This window comes from Suncus etruscus, chromosome 7 (assembly GCF_024139225.1).
Source record: "Suncus etruscus isolate mSunEtr1 chromosome 7, mSunEtr1.pri.cur, whole genome shotgun sequence".
Taxonomy (NCBI): domain Eukaryota; kingdom Metazoa; phylum Chordata; class Mammalia; order Eulipotyphla; family Soricidae; genus Suncus; species Suncus etruscus.
Window position 1 is genome coordinate 92,653,437 of NC_064854.1, and position 7,808 is coordinate 92,661,244.

The 7,808-nt window shown below is 36.2% G+C and overlaps 1 pseudogene; it reads right to left on the reverse strand.

The window, feature by feature from the left end:
- Window positions 1-4,117: 4,117 nt before the first annotated feature.
- On the reverse strand, window positions 4,118-4,782 carry LOC126014360 (pre-mRNA-splicing regulator WTAP-like; annotated as a pseudogene).
- Window positions 4,783-7,808: the final 3,026 nt, after the last annotated feature.

Sequence of the window (7,808 nt, forward strand, 5' to 3'; positions counted from 1 at the left end):
TAATATACAATTACAAAGTTGTTTATCACTGAGTTTCAGACATACAATGTCCATTAGCCATTCCTTCACCAATGCACATTTCCTATCACCAATGTTCCTTGTTTCTGTCCCAATCTCCTCCCTCCCCTTTCTACCTCTTTGGCGGACATTTTCTTTACTCTGTCTCTATTCTTTATTTTCCTTTTAGACACCATGATTTGCAATATTGCAAGGAATACTATGAATACACATTACCTCCTTTCAGCACTCAGTTCTTGTCCAGAGTGATCATTTCCAACTGCCATTGTCATAATGATCTCTTCTTTGTCCTAAATTTACTTCCCTGTTCTTTGTGGCAAGCTTCCTAGAATGGACCAGTTCTCCTTAATGTTGTCTCTGTATTTTTATTTTATTGAGCTTTTATTTCTATAGAACTCCTTCAAAGTTAGCTTCAAGTATGACTTAAGTCCAACATGTAAGTTTTATTTTGATGACTCTTATTCAAACTTTATCAATAATTACTAAAGATATTCATCTTCTTAAAACCTCCTACAACAAAAGTTAATTTAGAATACTATAAAAAACTAACTTGAAGTCTGGCCTTGCAGTTGAATGGTGGCAACTACTTTCTCAGATTAATACTTGGCATCATAGTGTCTTTGAATACTGTCACTTATTTTCTTTTAAAACTACATATTATCTCCAATTATATATCACAATTATTGATTAATGCCAATCTTTGGTCATGCACAATCTTTGGTCATTGTTTTTGTGAATCAAAAACAAATTCTCTTTGGAATTCTTATATATCTCCTATAAAATCTTTACTTTTTTAATATCTCACTTTATCCTGAACAACAAAGAAATGACATTTGAGTTTTAGTGTCTTAGAATTATTATGCAAATCTTTTCTTTTTTAACTCAAAGACTCCTAGTCAAATCTCAGCATTAATAACATATTTTTATTTCATCAAGTTTCTTCTCTAAAAGCCATTATATCTGACTTTATATCCTTTCTAAATATAATAATAGAGGATTGTCATGCCTTTTCTGATTTTTCTGTTTATAATGGACTCTCTAATTTTATGATAAATAAAAGTTTTTGCAGATTGCTCAAACACTGTGGATCTAGTGGGTGAAAAGGGTGTAAGTAATTTAAATAATAAAGCTACAAGCAAGAATCAGGACTGCATATCTAAAGTATGTACCAGAAATGTCTTTGTACATTTGTTTTTTTAGCTAGCCCCCTGACTTAAAACTCTATTAAAATGGGTTTTACCAGGGCAATTTCTGAAGTATTAACATTTGTGAGAAAAATTGAATTAATTATAAATAAAATGATTGTTCTATGATAAATACTCAAAAGCTTAAAAATTCAGTAATTTTTATTTTAGAATGCACCTTTAAAAAGGCAGATCAATCTGACAGTGGAAAGCAAAATGAGGACGTAAATCTATTTAAATATTAATAGTAAAATTCATATAGTCATTATATATTATTTGCTAAATGTTCTTATAATTATGTACATTTGAAATTATACACATAAAAATAGGGGACTTTAGAATTTAATTTTTTTTTTGGTTTTTGGGTCACACCCAGCAGCGCTCAGGGGTTACTCCTGGCTCTATGCTCAGAAATCATTCCTGGCAGGCTCAGGGGACCATATGGGATGCCGGGATTCAAACCACCGATCTTCTGATTGCAAGGCAAACACCTTACCTCCATGCTATCTCTCCGGCCCCTAGAATTTCATTTTTATTTTCTGTTTCCTTATAAAATTGTCTATGTGTTGGGATTTTCCTTGGTTGTTTGATACATATCCATTAAACAGAATCTATCTTTATTCCAGTTTTGATCAGGAATTTTGATAATAATAGCTTTTAAATACAATTTTAAACATGTAATGAGATGCATCCACATTTCTTATTTTTCAACATGACTTTGTCTATAAGATTAATAAGAACTTATCATATTTTTAAGACCACACCTGATGATGCTTGGGGATTATTCCAGTATTTATAGTCAGGCATCACTGAGGGAATTGCTCAAGGGGACCATGTGAGAGGTTAGTCATCAAACCCAGGTCAACTGCATGAAAAGTAAGCACCATACCAAGCTGTATTATCTATCCTGCCACCAACAAGAAAATTTTAGAATTAATTTCCTCCAAATAAATAATTTTCTTCAAATGTTGCTAGAAAATTTGTATTGCCTATATACTCAAGTATAAGCCAAGTTTTTTGGCACACAATTGTGCCCTAAACTCGGCTTATACTCGGGACACACAGTTTATTTGATTCCGCGCAGGCACCTAATCAAATGCAGGTAGTCTTCTGTTGCCTTCTGCCAACTGCTGGAAGGGGGTGGTGCTAAAGCTCAGTCCACAAGTTGGGGCTAAGCTGAACAGGTAGGCGGCTGAACTAAACTATTTAACCCACAATATTCTGCACTTTGTCTGAGACCGACAGCAGTGATGATGATTTCTGTGAACTCAATGATGATGACAATGTCTATGCTGATTGATACTCTCATATCACAGCTGAAGCTCTGACTGGACATACAGATGATGAGGAGAAAAAAAATCCAGTTTTGAAGGATATTAACCTTTCTGATTTAGCTTGAATACCTGTTAAGCTATGGATTTCTGCACTTTATTTAAAGTTTTAAAGTTATTGTCGCTAGCTTACAGTTTTTCTTTAGCAATTAAATATTGAAAAACATTTAACCTACTGATTCTTCAATTATTGTAATTGTTTTGGATATATATATTTTTGGGGGGGGGGTTTGGGCCACACCCGGCGGTGCTCAGGGGTGACTCCTGGCTGTCTGCTCAGAAATAGCTCCTGGCAGGCACGGAGGACCATATGGGACACCGGGATTCGAACCAACCACCTTTGGTCCTGGATCGGCTGCTTGCAAGGCAAACGCCGCTGTGCTATCTCTCTGGGCCCTATATATATTTATTTTTGAAACTTACCAGTGGCTGCTGAATTTTCTGCCTCTGCTTATACTCGAGTCACTAAGTTTTCTCAGTTTTTAGAGTAAAATTAGGGGGTTGGCTTGTACTAGACTATATGTGGTAATTATACATAGGCAATATTAACTTTTAATTATTGGAAGAACATGGTAGACATCATTTTAACCAGGTGATTAAGTTGAACATTGAGAATTATAAGACATAAAATTATATAATTTCTATTTGTTCAGAGAGGACATACCAATTTTGTGATATTCACAATAAGAAATATAATCTTAAAACAAAAATATTAAATAAAACTAAGGAAATGTAACTTAAAAATATTTAACCAATATATATTTGAAATGTTTAGGTTATAAAAGACAATGAAAGAATTTTCAATTGAAGGAGATTAGGGGCACATGGCAACTAAATGAAATGGGGAATATTGAATCAATAGTAAGAACAAAATAATAACATTAGTGGAAAAATAGAAAATTCTATTTGCTAGTATTATAGTCACATCACCTTCTTAATTTTATTAATAATAGCATGTTTATAAAATGATATAGTGAGTCCCATCACAGCCAATATCCTTATATAATGTACTTGTAAATGATTGTTTATAATGGTTCACACACTTCCAACCTCATTTGCTACCGCACCTTCAAATTTGTACAATTCTCAGTATAACGTTTACCTACAGTTTTAGCAACCATTCGAAGAACAAAAACCACTAATTCAAAACCATAGTCATTGGTTTAAGGCGCAATAGAATAATCAAGAACTCCCAAGTAAATGGTTTGATAAATAAATGATCTTTTTGTACTGACAACTATTGTTTGACTCACGACATCTTATGACTCTTAAAGTTATTTCTTAGCAAATAAATCTTTAGAAGAAAAATTCATCTCCACAGAGTTTTGACCCAGAAGTTCAACAACAATCATGAAGTCCACAGTCTTACCTACTGGTAAAACTGCAAAGCTGTGTCTCTAAGTCACTGTACTTAATGTTAAAAGCAATGCATATTCGGTTCTGACATTTTACTGGAGTTTTACATATTCAATTCAGGATTTTAAATATCTAGGTTTTCATTCTTCCAAACTATCTAAAATCACTGCATGCCACAGACTTAAAACTTCTGTTTCTCCCTGTATTTTCTTCAAACAGGAACTTTTCTCAAGTGTCTACATGTTCTAGAAGGGGCTTTTTTTTTTTTTTTTTTTCAGAGAAGGCCACTTCTTCAGACTAGTCCGATGCCATCAGGCCTCTGAAACAAGGGAAGGGCGAAGAGGAAAAGAGCTGAAACACGACGTTCACCTTGTAAGTTTTACATTAACCATTACAGGCTGGACAGTAAATGTGGGTTTTTTGGTTCATTCTAAGTCTTGGTGTGGAAATAGTTCTTCCCTCTCCACCACAGTTTCTCTCAGAGGTCCTGTTTTGAGCGTGTTCCAGTTTATCTTTAGTCTGTTCCAGTCACCTTTCATTTTTAAGAAAAACAAGTTGATCGCCAGGGTCTCTCAAAGTTGATCTCAGTTGGGCAACGCTAGGCTTGTTGAACTTGCTTCAGGTACTGGATCTGAGTTGTGCACTCCTGCAAGTTCCTGGTCGCACAAGGGATTCTTCTCCCAGAGAGCAGACTTGCTGTTGGGGCTTCAGTTTCATTTCAGACTCCCTTAAGTCAGTTACATCATTAAAATTAAGGTCTGTGTACTTGCCCTCCAAAGCTTGCACATATGCCTTATATTGCTTCCCCCAGAGAATTAATTCATCTCGTGCCATAACTTTGAAGTCCGTTTTACACAATCAAACTTTTGGGGAAGAGGTTCCTCGTTGGTCATTTTGAAACTTCTCCCGAGCAGAGCCGCACAGGCTCTGCACAGTCTTATAGAGGCAAGGCCGAGTCTGAATGCCCACTCACCTCCCAAGGATTCTCCCAAATAAAAGCATATTTACAATGGAATATTGTGTCTTTTAAAATAAGGGAAAGTGATAGGAAACTATATAAGATGTGCATCATATAGAAAATAAGCTATAATGTTCTAATATTTATTAATTTAAGAATAGACATATATAATATATAGAATCGCTTTGAAATATATGTAAGAATGTATAACAGTTTTGTTACTGAAATAAATGAGTGACTGATAAAAGGAGAAATTCATTTAGCACTTTTTTCCTTATGTAACTTTAAAACTTGAGCAACTGAATATACTGTATTTACATAAAATGCTTTATGAAATTTTATTTTGTCTGTTAAAAACATAGAAAAATCTACTTGCAGGAATAAAACAAAGTGAAGTATATGTGAAATATGTACCTGATAACCTCTGAGGTGCCCTAACTGAAATGATGAAGAAGCTAAGTTAGGACCCAAGGACTTGAGAATATCTTTGAATTGAACAGAGCAGCCAGCACTGTAGAATTGAGATGCATCTGTTAATAACATTCGTGTCTCAGAGGTGCTCTGCTGCCATTCAACCGGCACTTAGAGTCTGACTTTATTGATAGAAAAATAAGATTGAACATGACACCTGTGTCCAGTAAGTCCCCTGGTACTATTTAACTTACACTTAGAGCAGCTGCTTTTGAAAAATTACCTTCAAGTGGGCCCACCCTTGCAGAACAAAATCATTAGCTTAAGTACTTTTCATTTCCTAATAAATGAGAAATTTTGCTCTGCAAGAGAACTTCGTCATATTTTATTTAAAGTCATATCTGTCACTTTATTTTTTTTTTGGTTTTGGGGTCACACCCAGCAGCTCTCAGGGGTTACTCCTGGCTCTACACTCAGAAATCACTCCTGGCAGACACAGGGGACCATATAGGATGCTGGGATTCAAACCACCATCCTTCTGCACGCAAGGCAAACACCCTACCTCCATGCCATCTCTCTGGCCCCCTAATTTTTATTTCTTCTGCTGCCTATTTTATATCATAATCCTTATGTCATTGAAATATCTCAAGGGACTGAGGTAACACATGCCTGGTAGATTCTCAATGTTGCATATTGCCCATAGCATAAAGTTCATACTCAATAACATTATTCACAATATGCTTCCAAAATACTATTTCTACCTGCTTACACTTGCTTCCACAGAAAACTATTGGACTTTCTCCAACCACATTACCATAGTCTTTTATATCTTCAAATCATTGCTCATACTTCTCTGTTCATTACCTTCTTAATGAGCCACTACTAATTTATCAAGTCATGGACCCAATGTCACCTCTTAAAGAAGTTTTCCCCAGCCCTTCCAAGGTGAAATTGATGGATATCTTATCCTTGCTTCCAGAATAAAAACACAGACTTTGAATTTCCACATCATTTATAACAATGTCTTACCATCTTGTCCCTATGCTTGAGGTTCTGTAAAAGATAAAAGGTCTCTTGCTTTTGTAATCTTTGTAGGAACAGAGTACAAGTAACAGCTTCTAACATAGTTAAAGCTAAATAATTATTGTATAATAAACTTATATAGTTCCTTTATTGATTTACTAAAAGTCTAAGTCAAACCTTATATTCTTAACAGTAAACTTTTGTATACTACTCTGTCTTACTAATCTAAAATTCCATTTTGATTTCTCATACATAAAATAGGATACCCTAAAAATGGTTTGTACTTTACCACAGCCACATTCTTACTCTACTCTCATTTGTTCTCCACTTGTTAAAACCTCCTGTTTCTCATTAACCCTTTAAAAGCATGTTAGTGCATTTTTGTGCATGAGAACATGTCACCTGCATTTCTTCTTTTGAAGTTTGTGTTTTTTATGCTGCATTGTATAATGGGCTCTTTCCACAAAAGAGTAGCCCTCATTCTCTCTTAAATATGCTATTCTCTCCCTTCCTCCCTTCCTCAGTATCATCAGATAAAATCTATTTTTACTTCAAAAAACAGATGTTCATGAGGATGTTAAGAAGTTGAAATTTGGCAGAGGCGGCGAGAGCGGGGCCTGGAGATCCCACATGCCAAGAGTTGGTCCCTTGCACTGGTATGTGGTGGGAACTGAGCTGGACAGCTATCCAAAGGACCCCCGGACTGCCATTCAGTACAGGGGACCAGATTCTCCCACGCCAGAATGGTCTTCATGGCCAGATCTGGTAACCTGGGCCCTGGGGGATGGGATGGGGCGGAGGAAAACTCCGCTCCTGTCCATTCATTCACAAGCTACAGAGGCGGCGAGAGTGGGGCCTGGAGACACCACATACCTGACAGCTAGCCAAAGCAGATTAATCTCAACCATTTTCAAAAGCGCTCGGGCCCATTTGCGCCCGCACGACATATATCCTTTTTTACATAGTCCAAAAATATTCTAATTCTTGACTATTTATTGGAAAGGAAATGGAATATCCTATATATGAAGTATAGCACTCAAATAGATCTCTGAAGTCAGTGTCTAAGTGAACGTTACTTTCTATACAGTTGTCCTCTCTGACTACTGAGCCTTAGCCTTAAACATTTCATCTATACAATGTATATAGCCCCTCTTCTATATTGTCTTTCCAGACCCAGAGACCTTTCTACTACCCCCATATCCCAACCCGGATTTGTTATTTCCCCCTTATTTAACTCTTTTTACCCTCAGTTTTTAACTTGTTAGGCACCAAGACCGACCTCCTTCCCAAGAGACCACCATCCATCTCCTCAATGAAAGATACCCTGTCGATCCCTCCTCTTGTGTCTCAACAAGGAATCACAACCAATAAGCCTCCTGACTCAAGCTTGTGACCCCTCTCACCCCCACCAAATCATGGACGGTCAGGTGATACTGGATTCAACTACAGAAAAACCCCCAGCTCAAGGACACTACAGGACTCTGAAAAGCTGCAAATCATATCTTAAACTCTCGACCAAATGTTATA